Source organism: Muntiacus reevesi, chromosome 13 (genome assembly GCF_963930625.1).
Source record: "Muntiacus reevesi chromosome 13, mMunRee1.1, whole genome shotgun sequence".
NCBI classification, from domain to species: Eukaryota; Metazoa; Chordata; class Mammalia; order Artiodactyla; family Cervidae; genus Muntiacus; species Muntiacus reevesi.
The window spans coordinates 60108323-60123991 of NC_089261.1; the positions used below are offsets into that span (position 1 = coordinate 60108323).

The window sequence follows — 15669 nt, forward strand, 5'->3', positions numbered from 1 at the left end:
AGTCCTGAGTGTTCATTGGAAGGACTGATGCTGAAGCTGAAACTCCAATACTTTGACTACCTCATGGGAAGAGTTGACTCATTGGAAAAGACCCTGATGCTGGGAAAGATTGAAGGCAGGAGGGGAAGGGGACAACAGAGGATGAGATGGCTGGATGGCATCTCCTACTTGATGGGCATGAGTTTGAGTAAACTCTGGGAGTTGGTGATGGACAGGGAGGCCTGACGAGCTGCGATTCATGGGGTCACAAAGAGTTGGACATGACTGAGCAACTGAACTGAACTGAATATTCCATTGTATTATATATGCATTCATTTGTTGATGGATGTTTAGGTTGCTTCCTTGTCCTGGCTGTTGTAAATAGTGCTGCAGTGAACATTGGCATCAGTATCCTTTCAAGAGTTTTGTCGGGATATATGCCCAGGAATGGGATTGCTGGAACATGTGGTAACTCTCATTTTTAATTTTTTAGGACACCTCCATACTATTTTCCTTCCTTGGTGGCTGTACCAATTTACATTTCTACCAGCAGTGTAACAGGGTCCTCCTTTTTTCACCCTTCTCTAGTATTTATTGTTCGTAGATATTTGATGATGGACATTCTTACTGGTGTGAGGTGATACTTCCTTATAGTTCTGATTTTTGTTTCTCTACTAATTAGCAGTGTTGTTTCTTTGCTTGTGCTTATTATAGACATTTCTCTGTGAAGCATTGTTTACTACTACGATTGACAGAGGGAACTTTCGGAGTGTGAGTTCCTGGAAGGTAGGAGCTGTGTGGTAGTCACCATGGTACCTTGGATGTAGTTGATGCTCAATAAATGACTCATGGAAGACCTGCTGGGACCTCAGGCTTGTATTCTTTTGATTGAACCTTATAAAAACTCAATGTTATATAAAACATTGAAAGCATTTATGTTTTGCGGGAACATGATTAATTTTCTTAGACTTTTCAGTCTCAAATAGAATACCTGGAGCTATTTATTTAAATATTTTTTCTCTATTCTGATAGTAGAGGAGAAGTGATTTAAGAATGCACTAGAAAGTAAATATACAGTGGTTTTGCTACAATATGTAGTTTCCTGTATTGTCTCCATTTTTTGAATGTTTATTGAAGCCCTACCTACTGACTGACATGCAGTAGACATACAAAGGTACATATAAATTATTCCATGTCTTTGGGGAACCTACTAGGAGACACTGACACATATATTAACATAATACAGTGTGGTAAAATCAATAAGTATAGCTGTGAGTAGATTTTGGTTTGTGAACGTGGTGGAAGGGGAGACCTCAGCCTAATGAGTGGTGAGGCTGTCTCAAGGGTCCTCTTGGAAGAGATGCTACCAGAACAGATTCTTAGGGAAAGTGCATACATTCCTACTTAACCTTCCACCCAAACCCTACTCCACTTCTTTCCCCCTCTATTTCAAGAGTGGGGATACTGCCCACTTTTTCCCCTTCTTAATGTAAAAACCTCATTCTTGTCTTTTCCTTCACATCATCCGCTCTTCTCTCACAGGGTTATGCTGATTCTAGCTTTGAAACGAGTTTAGAATGTGGTTTCTGCCTTCTTGCCCTGTCTGTCCTCCCATGGATGCTCTGGGTTTCGAAGAGAAGACAGAGAAATCAGTTGTCATTGTGTTTTAAGCATCTGACCTGGAGCCTTGCACATCGTGCATCCAAACTTCTGTTGGATCAGAATGAACTGAGTGATCTCTGATCTCTGGTCTCTTTTCCTTCCCTTTGATTCCATATAGGGTCCTCAAAATTAATATACCCACCCCCTCCCCAGTATTATTACTCTGCTTAAAATTCTTCTGTGACTCCTCCTCACCCTCAAGATGGAAATCCAGTTTCTTGGCCCAGGTCCTTACCACTGACCCAGGCTGCATGAGGTGTGCCTCATCCTTCCACTGCCCCATCACACTGCATATCAGAGCATACCTCGAGATCTAAGTCATTTCCTGGCCGCATGTACTTACTCTCATTTTTGCCCTGATGTGTCATTTCTGTGTCAGGCATTAAGATCCAGCTCAGCTGTCACCACCCCTGAGAAACCTTCCCTACCTTCCACAGGAAGAGTTAGTCGTACCCTCTGCTGGGTTTCCTGACGACTGTCCAGTCAGTACTCTTGTAGGCTTTCTACCACCCTCTGTTTCCCTCTACATTGCTCCTGTTGCACTGAGGACCAGGAATTGTGCCTAATTCTTTGGCCCCTTGGTCAGGCTCTCGGTACATGTCAGACAAATAGATCCTCCCTGTAAACACACTTGCCACTTCCCATCTCTTTAGTTTTGCTTCGGTGATTTTTTAATGAGGGGCACACCCTTTCATCAGCTGTATTTAAATGTAGCGCATTGTTCAAGGGCCACCTTCTCATCCCTTGGCTGTGAAATTTTTGCCATTAAGGAAGCCCAGAATATTGGCAACTACCTCTGAACTGTGTGTGTTTGTTAGCCATTGGCTGTGGCGTTTATAGAACATCTTCAATTATTATTTGTACTTCTGTTGTGTATGGGTCATCTCTCCCTAGTTGGATTATAAACTCTGAAGGTACGAGATGGTCTTATACATAATTTTGAATTGTCTCTGTTGAAAAATAGAATTTCTTAATTAATACTCATTTGTTGTTTAAAAGTAGGTCTGTTAGTGACACATTCTTCTGGTTACCTTTGAGAATGTCTATTTGCCATTCATCCCTGAAGGATACTTTTGTTGGGTATAGAATTTTCCATTGAAAATTTGGTTTGTTTCAGCACTTCAAAATGTGCTACTTCCTTTAACCTCCAGGGTTTCAGATGGAAAGCTCATTGTCATTCGAATTGGCGTTCCCTTCCTGATAGTGTGTGATTTCTCTCTGGCTGCCTTCCAGATTTTTTGTCCCTAGTTTTCAAATGTTTATGTAGGATGTTATAATATTTTACCATTGACCCCAGCTTCTGCATAGGTTTCTTTGGATTTATCCTGATTCAAGAATTTGCCCAGCTTTCTTAAATCTGTATGTCTGTAACTTTTACCAAATTTGGGAGGTTTTCAGTCATCATTTCTTGGAATACTCTTTCAGCCTCACCCCATTTCTCCTCTCCTCTCTGGGACTCTGATGATACAGATGTTAGTTAGCTTTTTTGTTGTTCCCTGAGACTGTGTTCATTTTTTCAGCATATTTTTGTTGTTTTTCAGATTGAGTTAATCCTATTTGTTTTTTCCTCAAGTTCATAGATTCTGTTCTGTTTCATCTCCACTCTATTGTTGAGCCTATCCTGTGAGCTTTACTTCTATTACTGTATTTCCCAGTTATATAATCTCTTATTTGGTTATGTTTCTATCTCCTGTTTATTTGTCAAGAATTTCTATTATTAAATTTGTTGTAACAGAAGTTGTAATAGATTCTTGAAGCACTTTTATGACTTTTATGCTTTAAATCCTTATTAGGTACTTCCAACAGCTCATTTATCTCTGGACTGGCATCAGTGGATTGGCTTTTGTCATTCAACTTGTGGTTTTCCTGGTTCTTGGTCTGACAGGTGATTTTCTGTTGTGTCCATCCATTTTGCCTGGACATATCAGAATATTCTGGGTCCCACTTTTGTATTTTAGCCAGCAGTCACCCAGTTTAGTTTTAGCACATTCGTGGGCTATGGTTCCAATGATTGGTTAATTTTCAGAGCCTTTTCAGTGTTAATTTAATCTCCTTGGTTGACCAGGTATCACTGGCGCTCCTTGCTCTCACTGGTTAAGGGTGCAGAAAGGATTTCCGTAAATGAGGCCACTGAGCATCTCTTGATGGAGGAAGGTAGTCTCAGGTGTCTGGGGACTAGAAGCTTCCTTGAATGTAGTGGATCTCCCCTGCCTGTGGGTGTGGGGGGATAGCTTTTCTTGATCTGGTTACTTGTTGAGGTGAGACGTCTTTACAAGTGCTGCATGGCCTCTCTGAGGTCTCTGGACAGGGGAAGTGGGGTGTCTGTGGAGCCAAAGTGGCTTCCTGGGCTGGGCCATGTGTGGCTGGGTTCTTTGTGTGTCTGCCTGTTTTAGTTTCTATGTCTTGGCTCCCCTATTGCTTATTGGTGGTGGGGCTTCAGATAGACCCCCTTTTGGATGGTGTGGGACTTGCCTGGTGTTGCTGGAGGGACTCCATCCTTTGGGGTAGGACTGAGCCTCCGTGTGTGGCCTGCTCTTGTTAGAATGGGGGTTGGGACCTGATGGGTCTGAGTGGCCACCTTCTTCAGTCCTTTGTTGTGTGGCTCCTTGAGTCTTGGAGTCACAAACTGATTTGCTTTCTTCCTGCCACCTTTCAGAGTTCTCCTCTGGCTTTTCTTCTGTTATTTCCAGGGTTTTTATTTTTGTTTATTGTTTGGTTGCGCTGGGTCTTCACTGCTGCTCAGGCTTTCTCTCGTGGAGAGCGGGGGGTGCTCACTAGTTATGGTGCTTGGGCCTCTCTTCAAGGTGGCTTCTCTCATTGCGGACTGCGGGCTCTAGGGCGTGCCTGCTTCAGTAGTTGCAGCTCGTGGGCTCAGCAGTGGTGCATAGGCTTAGTTTCTCCATGGCTTGTGCGATCTTCCAGGACCAGGGATCAAACCCGTGTCTCCTGCATTGGCAGGCAGATTCTAATCCACTGGACCACCAGGGAAGTTCTCTAGGGCTTTTAGGACTTAGCTGGGAGTATCAGAGGAAATAAGTCTATGCTATTTTTATCCCTAAGCATCCATCGTTAAGTGTTGGATTTTTAAAAGGAATTAAAAAATGTCAGGAAAGTTAGCATTGCTTTTTCTGCATTGGCCACAACATGTCATTGAGCACTCTCATTTTATATTAATAATAGATCAGGAAACATGAGACCCAGTCAGGTTAGGTGACTGATTTCAGGGGTGCTGTTCCTAGTTAATTGCGTAGTCAGGATTTGACTGATGTTCTTAATGAGAAAGCCAAGGTGTGTTTCTTTGTAGCAAATTGGAGAGTTGTCTGGAAGAGACTTGAACCTTGCAGAGCTACAGTGTTCTGGGCTTTAGAACATTAACCAACCAAAGAGCTTATTGCCCAAGTGAAAAGCCTATCTGAGTACAAAAGAAAAATAATCTAGTCTGACGTTATATTGATTGAGGTTGAATGCCATGCTGTGTATTTGTCCCCGTTTTAATAGTAATCATTTCTTATAAAGTCTAAGATAAGCATGGGCTTCCTTGGTAGTTCAGCTGGTAAAGAATCTGCCTGCAGTGCCGAAGATCCCGGTTTGATTCCTGGGTATACCTTCTGTTTTTACTATAAAGCATCTGGATAACCTTATAAAATGTTCCTTCTCGCAAAAGAAAAGTCTTTTGCTAGTTATCACCATTCATATTCTACTTCAAATAAAGTGGAGAATGTAACAAAGATCAAAGGTGCTGCCCCCCAAATTAATATTATAGCTTAGCATTCTGTGTGGCTTGTTAACATGTAATCTCTGTATCCTCCATCAACATTAGATACTTCTAGTGTTTCCTTGGGAAGCTTTTTTTCTGTATGGCAGAGTTGGAGAAATGGGGAAATTCAGACGTTGACTCTTTGCTTGTTTGTAATTTTTTTTTTTTTTTGAAATCTCCAAGATTTTACAGATTATAATAGGGTCAGCGGTGAACCGATGCCAAAACTCTTTGGAGATCTGAGAAGGGAAGCATTTCCTTCTTCCCCTAAGACTTTCCCTGCAGCGCCGCAAGAATGAGGTATGATCAACAGGATGAAACACCGGCTCTGTTTAGTGCACTTGGGTGATGATGACCGTGGGAGCCTGAAGAAAGAGTGATACTCTCTTGTACCCGTGTACTTGTTTCTTTTTTTCTGCTTTTTTCTTCCTCTTTTCTACTTGTGGATTTTTGCTGAAAAGGTAAAATCTCTGATCCCTACTGAAGAAGGAATTACACATATTGTGCTTTGTAGAATTTTTCCAATCAGTTATGCTAAAACACTTGCCTCGGCAATCCATGTGCTAAGATCATTTGCTGGGAATTTGGAGTAAAATTTCATTAAAAATTCCATATACTATAATCATTAAAAAAAAGCCTATGCAGTATAATGGTTAGGTTTTCAAACCTGCTTCTCTGATCCATGATGCGTGTACTATATTAATAGTTAAGCTATGATGCCACTGGTGAGATAGTATGAATGCTAATAGTTCACTCACTCTTGATTGACTTAGAAGATGTTAGCATTGGACAGGGACTCTTTTGGACCACTGTTCTGACCTCCCACCCTCAGCAGTATCTCCCTGATACAAACACTGAAGATATCTCATAATTGTTTTCAGTGAGGAAGCCCATTGCATTAAGTTGGCAAGTTCTGCTTTATTCTAAACCAGATCTGCTTCCTTCAGCTTCTTCCCATATTGGGTTTTTTAGATCATGTAGGGTGAATCGAAGAATTGTTTTGATTAACATCCCCCACAATTCAGGAGGGGGCCCCCAGGGGGCTCAGTGGTAAAGAATCTACCTGCCAATGCAGGAGACGTGGGTTAAATTCCTGGGCTGGGAAGATCCCCTGGAGAAGGAAATGGCAACCCACTCTACTGTTCTTGCCTGGGACATCCCATGGACAGTGAAGCCGTGTGGGCTGAGTCCGTGGGGTTGGAGAGAGTTGGCCGTGACTGAGCACATCTGCTCAATTCCCAAACAGAAGTTATGACTCTACCTTTCTAACAGTGAGTCTTCATCAGTGGGGTTTTTGGACTTATCATCCACTTAATGTTTTTTTTGGATGTTCAGTTTTACCAGTGACCCCTTACAATGTGGTCCAAACAAAGCACAGTGCCCCAGAGTTTTCTTACTTCTTAAAACAAAACCTCCCACTCCTGGGCATATATCCAGAGAAAACTCTTAATTCAGAAAGACACATGCACCCCAGTGTTTATAGCAGCGCTATTTACAGTAGCCAAGCTAAGTGTCCATTGACGGATACATGGATAAAGATGTGGTTCATATATACAAAGGAGTATTATTCAGCCATAAAAAGAATGAAACCATGCTATTGGCAGCAGCGTGAATGGACCTGGAGATTGTTATACTGAGTGAAGTAAGTCAGAGAAGGAGAAATATTGTATGGCATGGGGAATCTAAAAAGAAATGATACTAGAGAACTTACTTCCTGAATCACTTTGCCCGTACACCAGAAACTGACATGGCATTGTAAATCAACCGTACTTCAATTAAAAAAAAATTACTTCCTCTCTCAGCTTCTCTTTTTGTTGTGTCACCCAGACAGGATAACTTAGTAATCTTTGATTCATTAATTTCCTTTGCTGCCATTTGTTAGAGAAAATCCAGTATTATTCCCAAGTTGTCAGTGTTGAGACTGAAGCTTGAATGGGTGGTCACTTGCCCAGGTTCACCCAGCTGGTCACCATTGACGCCAGTGCCTGAGCCCCAGTCTGTCTGACACCAGAAGTCATGCTCCCAGTCACTGCGCTTTCCTGTCACCAAGGAGCTTTGTGATTAGACTTTTTCAAAGAACAACTAACTGTACTTCGTAAACTGTGTCGAATGTTCAGAGGTTGGCATATCTGCTGTCAGTGGTACTTATGCTGGCAATCTGAGTGTTTGCTCTGGGAATGCTGCTCATGTGATATCTCTTTTGTGGATGCAAAAGAAATTTGTCATTTTGTTATGCCAGGTTATTTACATTCTCCCCTTTTGGGGGGAATAAGGGAGACACAGCAGTAGTGGGGTGTAGGTTCTTCATTTCTTTCTTTCTACCAATATATGAAAGGGCTCATCCACATACTTGCAGAAGAGATTGAGTTTTGTGGTTTAAAATAGTGCTGGCCATCAAGTGTGAAAGCCGTGATTTAAAGTTTCCTTTCATCACTGGTGACATTGAATTTGTGTATGTGTGTTTATTTGTGGATGGATGATGTCCACCCACACAGGGGAAAGCCATCTGCTTTGCTGAGGCTGCCAATTGGAATGTAAGTTCTTCTGGAGACGCTTCACAACGAAACCTAGAAATGAGACTGAATGTGCTAACTCGGCATCCCCAGGCCCAGTCCCGGTCACACGTGAAATAAACTGTCACAGACAGGCGTGTTGAGGTCCCTGCACCGCCTGATGATCAGCTGTGAACTGTTCTTTGCTTCTGTTTGACTTCAGCTTGCTTTTTTCTGATCATAAAATTAAGTATTGCTAAATGAAGACTATTTTGGAACTAATGAAAATCACTGGTTACGATTTTGGTGGGGGGCTTACATTCCAAACTGTTTTGTGGGCATGTGTGTACCTTTCTCAGGCTTTAAGCAGCTTCACGGGTTGGCCGTGTGTCTTATTTCTTCACGTAACCTCCCTCTGTGAGCAGGGCGTTTGTGGGAGGTCCCTGTGTGTGGCAGGATGGCCCTAGAGACCTGGGTTGTGTGGGGTCTGCTGTCCGGGGTCTTGGTCTGTCTGTTGGCCCTGCCCTTGAGGAAGCCTGAAGCCGAGAGGCAGACCTCACAGACCTCACCACCCAGCCTGCACGCTTGTTTTCTAACAGCTTTTCCAAGCTTGCTGTCTCCTCCTTCCTGTTGGCTGTGGGTTCCTCCACATAGCTCGTTCTTATCCCGCGAAGCTTTCCTTTCCTGGGGGCTGGCCCCAAAACCTTTGCTGAAAATTCCCGACCTCGCCTCTAACATTTCAACACCATCTAGAAAGACTCTTTGATTATCTGTGTGTACGTTGTAAGGGCATTGTGAGGAAAGCATCTCATGGCCATGTTTGTGTTTCCTGCGGTGAGGTAGCAGGTTGTGTGTGTGTGTGTGTTTTCTTTTCCCAGTGTTTTAAAAGTTTTTAGCTGTACCTGCTGCCGGCATGTGTGACTTTAGTTCCCCGACCAGGGATCGAACCCATGCCTCCTGCATTGGAAGCACAGAGTCTTAACCACTGGATCATTGGGAAGTCCCAAGGCAGCAGATTGTGATGGTTTAAAACGAAAGCTGGCTTCTGGGTTCAAATCCTGGCTCCCTGACTTAACACTCTGTCTTCTTGTGCTTGTCCATAAAATGCCGTGGGAAATGCTTACCAACCTGGGTGCAGGGAGGACTGAAGGAGCTAATAACATGCAAGGTATTTCCTTGGAGCAGTGACCAGCACATCTGAAGTGCTCAATAAATACTTGATGGCGAGGCACGCACCTAAACCATTTGGAAGTGCTGCATTGCAAATGGTTTTCTAGCCAGTGATGAGTGTTGCCATTTCTGTATGTTGACCACAGTTCCTTACGTTAAAATTGCCCATCTTATGGACTGAGGCCCTGCCTGTTACACTTTTTTCAGTGGACTGGTTTCTGCCTTTAGGGACTTTTTTTGGTGGAATCTTATATGATAGCATAGAAAAACCTTCAAAATTAACTTTGGCCTTTAAAGATGTGGTGTTTTTTCTGTTTTTTGTTTGTTTGTTTGTTATGTTTATGGTTGTATCATGTGACATGTAGGGTCTTCGTTCCTCAACCCAAAGTACCCCTTGCGGTGGAAGCATAAATTTTAACTGCTGGACTGCCAGGGGAGTCCCCAAGATGTGTTTGTTTTTTTTTTAATTACTTTTTAGAAAAAATTGAACTATAGTTCATTTACAGTGTTGTGTTAGTTTCTGGTGTACTGCAAAATGATTCAGTTATATATACATGTATATATACATTCATATTCTTTTCCATTGTAGTTTATTATAAGATACTGAATATAGGTCCCTGTGCTATCCTGTGGGACCATGTTGTTTATCAATTTCATGTATAATAGTGTGTATCCCCTAATTCCAAACTCCTAATCCTCCCCCACCCCCTTTCCTCTTTGATAACCATAAGTTTGTTTTCTGTTAGTCTATTTCTGTTTTGTAAGTAAGTTCATTTGTGTAACTTTTTTCCAGATTCCACATATAAGTGGTAGATGGTATTTGTCTTTCTCTGACTTCACTTAGTATGATAATCTCTAGTTGCATCCCTGTTGCTGCAAATGGTGTTATTTCAACTTTTTTTTTAAATTTTAACTTTTTTAATGGCTGAGTGATACTCCATTGTGTGTGTGTGTGTGTGTGTGTGTGTGTGTGTGTGTGTGTATGTATGTGTGTACCACACACATCTTGTTTATCCATTCATTTACTGATGGACATTTAGATTGTTTCTTCCGTGTCTTGACTATTATATTAGTGCTGCTATGAACATAGGGGTGTATGTATTTTTCTGAGTTAAGAGTTTTTTTCCTGGATCTATGTCCAGGAGTGGGTTTGAAGGATCATATGGCACCTCTAGGTTTTAGTTTTTTAGGGAACCTCCGTACTGTTCTCCATAGTACCTGCACCAGTTAACATTTCCCCCAGCAGTGTAGGAGGTTTCTAAAGGGAATGTTTTGTCCTCCCTGGCCTCGCCTGCGGGTCGTCACTCATGTCCTCTGCCCACCACTGCACAGCTCTTAGCAGGGAGGGAGGCCCCGCTCACAGCCTCTGGGAGGAGGTGTCTCTCCGAGGACCTCGGGCTCGCCCTCCTCTGCTGTCCCTGGGCTGGCTGATGTGCGGGGAGGGGTCCTAGACAGCTGCTGGTGTCACGGCCTTCCGTGGGAAAGAAGTGAGCAGGGCCAGTTTGAGTCTCCTGAGGATTTCACTTTGGGAACGAAGATGGGAAAGGCAGCGGGAGCTGAAGTTGAAAGAATGCATCTGAGCTGATGTGAGGATGCTGGAAAGGCCCCCGCCTTCCAGGAATGGCCAGGCTGCAGACCCTCTGAGGCAGCAGCAGTTCCGACAAGAGGAGTTGATGTGAAATAGAAGAAAAAACCCGATTCCAAGTGGGAGGAAAGTAAACAGTCAGAGAGAAGCTGCGTGGTATTAACGGCAGAGAGGCAGTCCCTGGGCAGACTGTACTGCAGGTTCTCGGGACAAGTTGTTCACTATTTTTTTCCCCTGGCTCTTTGCAGTTATTTTCTCGTGACTTGTCTTTATTGCTTACATTCAGAGGCCCTAACTTACACAGTGCACAGAATATATGGAGTCCTCTTTCCATCGCAGGAATTTGCGTCACTTTGTTCATGGTGCCTCATTGTCTCCCCTGTGGTTTATGATATGAATTTAACTCATTTTGGGGAACCCTATTCACCAACCCCCTGACCCCCATTCTATGCTCTGTTTTTCTGATGACTTTTTTTTTTTTTTTTTGAGTTTGTCTTCTGCTGAACTCCACTGGAGTGTGTCATTTTGACTCTGTGCAGAATGGATGGTGATTGCCCATCCAGTGGGGGCTGTGGACTTCCTTGGTCGGCGGTCACAACTTCTTACTTTATCCCATGCCCAGGGCTGTGCTGAGTGAACGGCAGTGCAAGTCATTGAGCATTTCTTGTGAAATGCTTGATTTGGGGTACAAACGGGGAGGTTTTAGCCCTGCCTTAAGAGTGAGTCATGTTTGACTCAAATAATTTTATTTTGCAGGAAACGAGAGGCTTCCCTGATGATCCAGTGGTTAAGACTGGCTTCTAGTGCAGTGGTGTGAGTTCAGTTCCTGGTTGGGGAAATAAGATTCCACATGCTGTGTGGCATGGCCAAAAGTTTTTAAAAAAAGATGAAAAATACTAAAGGAAATGAGTATTTAAGTGTTTGTTAGAAATGGAAGACTTAAACCGTGACTCTTGGCTTTGGTCTGCAGCTGAGTATCTAGTCCGCGCAATGAAATAGTGACACGGTGGCCGAAGGGTGGGAAAGCTTATATTCTTTCTAAATCCTGGCTGATATTTATTTTGGACCTTAAGCATGTGCTGTGGTTAACAAGGCAGCTTGTCTTGACATTATCCCCTGTTTGTGGTTTTATTTTTCTTTTCTGTCTCCCCTTCCTTAAGATATTTTGGAAACTACTTTGTTTGCCAAGTTACTATATTCAGTTCCGAATTGTTTGAATAATATTATGTTTTGTCATTGAGCTTAAATCCTCGATCTGGGAAAACAGTACTTGCAGATAGCCTTCTTGTCTTCTGTATATTACCTTGAACCTCAAGGTTACCTATTTTTCTTAAGAAAAAAATATCATGGTATATTTTTTTCCTAGGGCTGCCATAGCAAAAGTCCTACAGATGGGGCGGCTGAAGCAATGGAAATGTATTGTCGCATAGTGTTGGACGTTAGAAGTCCAAGGTCAAGGTGTCAGCAGGGGTGGCTCATTCCCGGGGCTGAGAGGGAAGAATCTGGCCCAGGTCTTGCTCCTTGATGGTAGATGGACTTCTTCTCCCTGTGTCACTTCACCTGTCTTCTCTCTTTGCATGTTTCCATATCCTTTTTTTTTTTTTTTTTAAAGGACACCAGTCATTGAAATAGGACCCACCATAATGACCTTGGGACTTCCCAGATGACACTAGTGGTGAAGAACCTGCCTGCCAATGCTAGAAACTCGGGTTCAATCCCTGGGTCAAGAAGATCCGCTGGAGGAGGGTGTGGCAACCCACTCCACTGTTCTTGCTTATTGTGTCTTTTTAGATTCCACATATAAGTGATATCATACAGCAGTTGTCTTTCTCTGGCAGACTTACTTCACTTAGTATAATAATACCTGCAAGTCCATCCATGTTGTTACAAATGGCAAAAATTTCATCCTTTTTAATGGCTGAGTAGTAATCCATTGTGTATTTATACCACACCTCCTTTATTCCTTCATTTGTTGATGGATACTTAGATTGCTTCCCTATTTTGGCAGTTGTAAATTATGCTGCTGTTCACATTGGGGTATGTGTATCATTTTGAATTAGTGTTTTCATTTTATTTTTCAGATATCTACCCAGGAGTGGAATTGCTGGGTCATATGGTAGTTCTATTTTTAGTTTTTTGAGAAGCCTCCATACTGTTTTCCACAGTGAATGCACCAATTTTCATTCCTACCATCATTGTGTTAGGGCTCCCTTTCCCCCACATCCTGGCCAGCATTTGTTAATTGTGATCTTTTTGATAATAACCATTCTGACAGGTGTGAGGTGATATCTCATTGTGGTTTTAATTTATATTTCTCTGATTAATGATGCTGAGCATATTTTTTATATGTCTGGCCATCTGTATATCTTTGGAAAAATGTCTGTTCCGTTCTTCTGCCCATTTTTTAATCAGTTTTAAAATATTGAGTTGTATGAGCTGTTTATATATGTTGGATATTAACCCCTTAAAGATCTTAAGATTTATAAATATTTTCTCCCATTTACTAGGTTGTCTTTTTGTTTTGTCAATGGTTTCTTTTGCTGTTCTAAAGCTTTGAGGGCCACCAGTTTTTGTTGCTCAGATTTAGGTACTTCTCTGGATGTGTCAACGATCCTAGTTTTCACCATACATTCTTGTTATTTAGCTTTTGTTGGTCCATCAGCATGTCTTGTTTTCTCATGTAATAGAGAAGGTAGAAGTTGAGAGTGTGTTAGCTGGTTATTCTTTTTCATACTTGAGCACTTCGCCTTATCCCGCAGCATGCGTGTGCATGCACACGTGTGTGTGTGTGTGCTCGTCCTTTGCAGCCCCTCTCTGGGACATGCTGCTCAGCTGGTGGACCATGTATCCCTCACTCGGCAGTGTACCTGTTACTGTCTTTCTTTGCCTCACCAGGTTCTACCAAGAGTGTATTCTGGACTAACATCTGGGTTTTAGTTAGTGCTCTCCTTGAATTAGCTGTGTGAAAGAGCTAGCTGTCCACAGTTGTGTTTTCTTCTCTGCCTGCAGAGTGAGGGTAAGACTGTCTGTGATTTTCAGATTGACCCCCGTAGGATCTGGTCTCGCTGGGGAGCACTCAGTGGGAGATGGGGACGCATCAGGCAGAGTTCTTCATCCTACCTCCACCTGAGCAATTGTGAGTATCTCTTGGTTCCACTGTTGACCAGTTGTGTGATCTTGGGTGAGTTGCTTGACCTGTGTGCCTCAGTTTCCTCCTCTGTAAAGTGGGCATAATGACAGAACCTGCCTCTTGGAGTTGTGGTGATACCCAGATGAATCAATAAATGCATGGTGGTTAGGAGAGTATCTGACATCTTCAGGTATGGTAGGCAGTGTAATGACTCTCCAGAGATGTCCCTTCCTAATTACTGGATAACCTGTGAATGTTATCTTAGGTGGCAGAAGAGACTCGGCAGTTGGGGTTAAATTAAGGATCTTGAGGCGGTGAGATTATCCCGTGTTATCATGGTGATCCCATTGTAGTCATGGTGGTCCTTAAAAGAGTAAGAGGAGGAGATGTAATGACAGAAGCAGAGGTTGGAGGGGTGTGATCGATGGCTGGGGGGCATGAGCCAAGGATTGTGGGCACCCTCTAGGAGCTTGAAAAAGCCGGCAGCTGTATTCTCCCCTAGGGCCCCCAAAAGGAACATAGCCCCGAGGGACCCAGTCTGGACTTCTGACCTCCAGAAATAGAAGATAATAAGTTGGTATTGTTTTAAGCCGCTCAGCAGGTGGCAGTTTACCTTAGAGCAGCAATAGGAAATGAATATAGAAGTGTGAAGTGTTCGCTGTTTTCTCTGTCCTCCCTGTAAGCAAGATTTTCTTTGAAGGAAGAGATGTGTGGCCCACGTTTGAATGAGACGTCGTTCTCATCTGACAGCCTGCCTTGGCAGCTCCTCTCTCGTACACACACCCTCACTGGAGAAGAGTCTCCGAGTCTGCAGAGGCGTGCAGCCTGGCTGGGGGCTGGAGTGAGGCGGGGTGGGGCGGTGAGGATTGGGTGGTGGGCTCCCAGGTGTCCTTGCCTGTGGGATTCTCTGCATTGCCCAGATCAGATCATTCCCTTCTGAAGTGTTTTTCGCAATGGCTTGATCACGTTGGTCAGCAGTGTCTGGTTGTCTGTCATGCCCATATTGGGTCTTTTTTCTAGTTTTTATTTATTTTTGGCCATGCGGGATTTTTTGCTGCCGTGTTAGCGTTTCTCCAGCTGGAGTGGGTGGGGGTTACTCTCTAGTTACAGGTGTGCCGTAACTAGAGAGTATTCTTATTGCACTGGTCTCTCTCGTGGAGCTCAGGCTCCAGGGCACTTGGACTTCCGTACTGGCAGCTCCTGGATTCGAGAGCACCGGCTCAGTAGTTGTGGCCCACAGGCTTAGTTGGGCTTCCCAGGTGGCTCAGATGCTAAAGAATCCGCCTGCAGTGTGGGAGACCTGGCTTCAGTCCCTGGGTGGGGAAGATCCGCTGGAGGAGGGCAAGGCAACCCACTCCAGTGTTCTTGCCTGGAGAATCCCATGGACAGAGGAGCCTGGTGGGCTGCAGTCCATGGGGTCGCAAAGAGTCGGACAGGACTGAGCGACTGAGCGCAGCACAGGCTTAGTTGCCCCGCAGTATGTAGGATCTTTCCAGATCAGGGATCGAACCCATGTCTCCTGCCTTGGCGGGAAGATTGCTGCTGAGCCGCCGGGGAAGCCCCTCCATACTGGGTCTTGAGTCCTGGTTTATGCATTTGTTTCCAGGCATCTGCATCTTTGTGGACTCAACTTGTGTTCTTTTACCCCCGATGTTTGTCAGTTCAGGCCATTCTATTACTAGTGACTTGAGATGGGATTTATTCTGTGATTAAGAAGAACTCTACACAGGCACTCTAATTGGGCTGGAATTGGAGAGTTAGGGCTGGGAGGGCTTTAATCTAAGAGTTGCACAGATGGTACTGGCCTTTGAGGTGCTCGAAGTGTAGCCACTGATGTGGCCTTCAGGCCGTGACTAGCCCAGTAAGGCATTCTGGGCTCGAGAGACATTTGCAC

General features: G+C 43.7%; 1 protein-coding gene across 3 annotated transcripts in view; it reads left to right on the plus strand.

Annotated features, from left to right (window-relative positions):
- ARHGAP10 (Rho GTPase activating protein 10) overlaps positions 1 to 15669 on the plus strand; it is a 357872-nt gene that overhangs the window by 69242 nt on the left and 272961 nt on the right. The gene's annotated exons all lie outside the window — the stretch shown is intronic.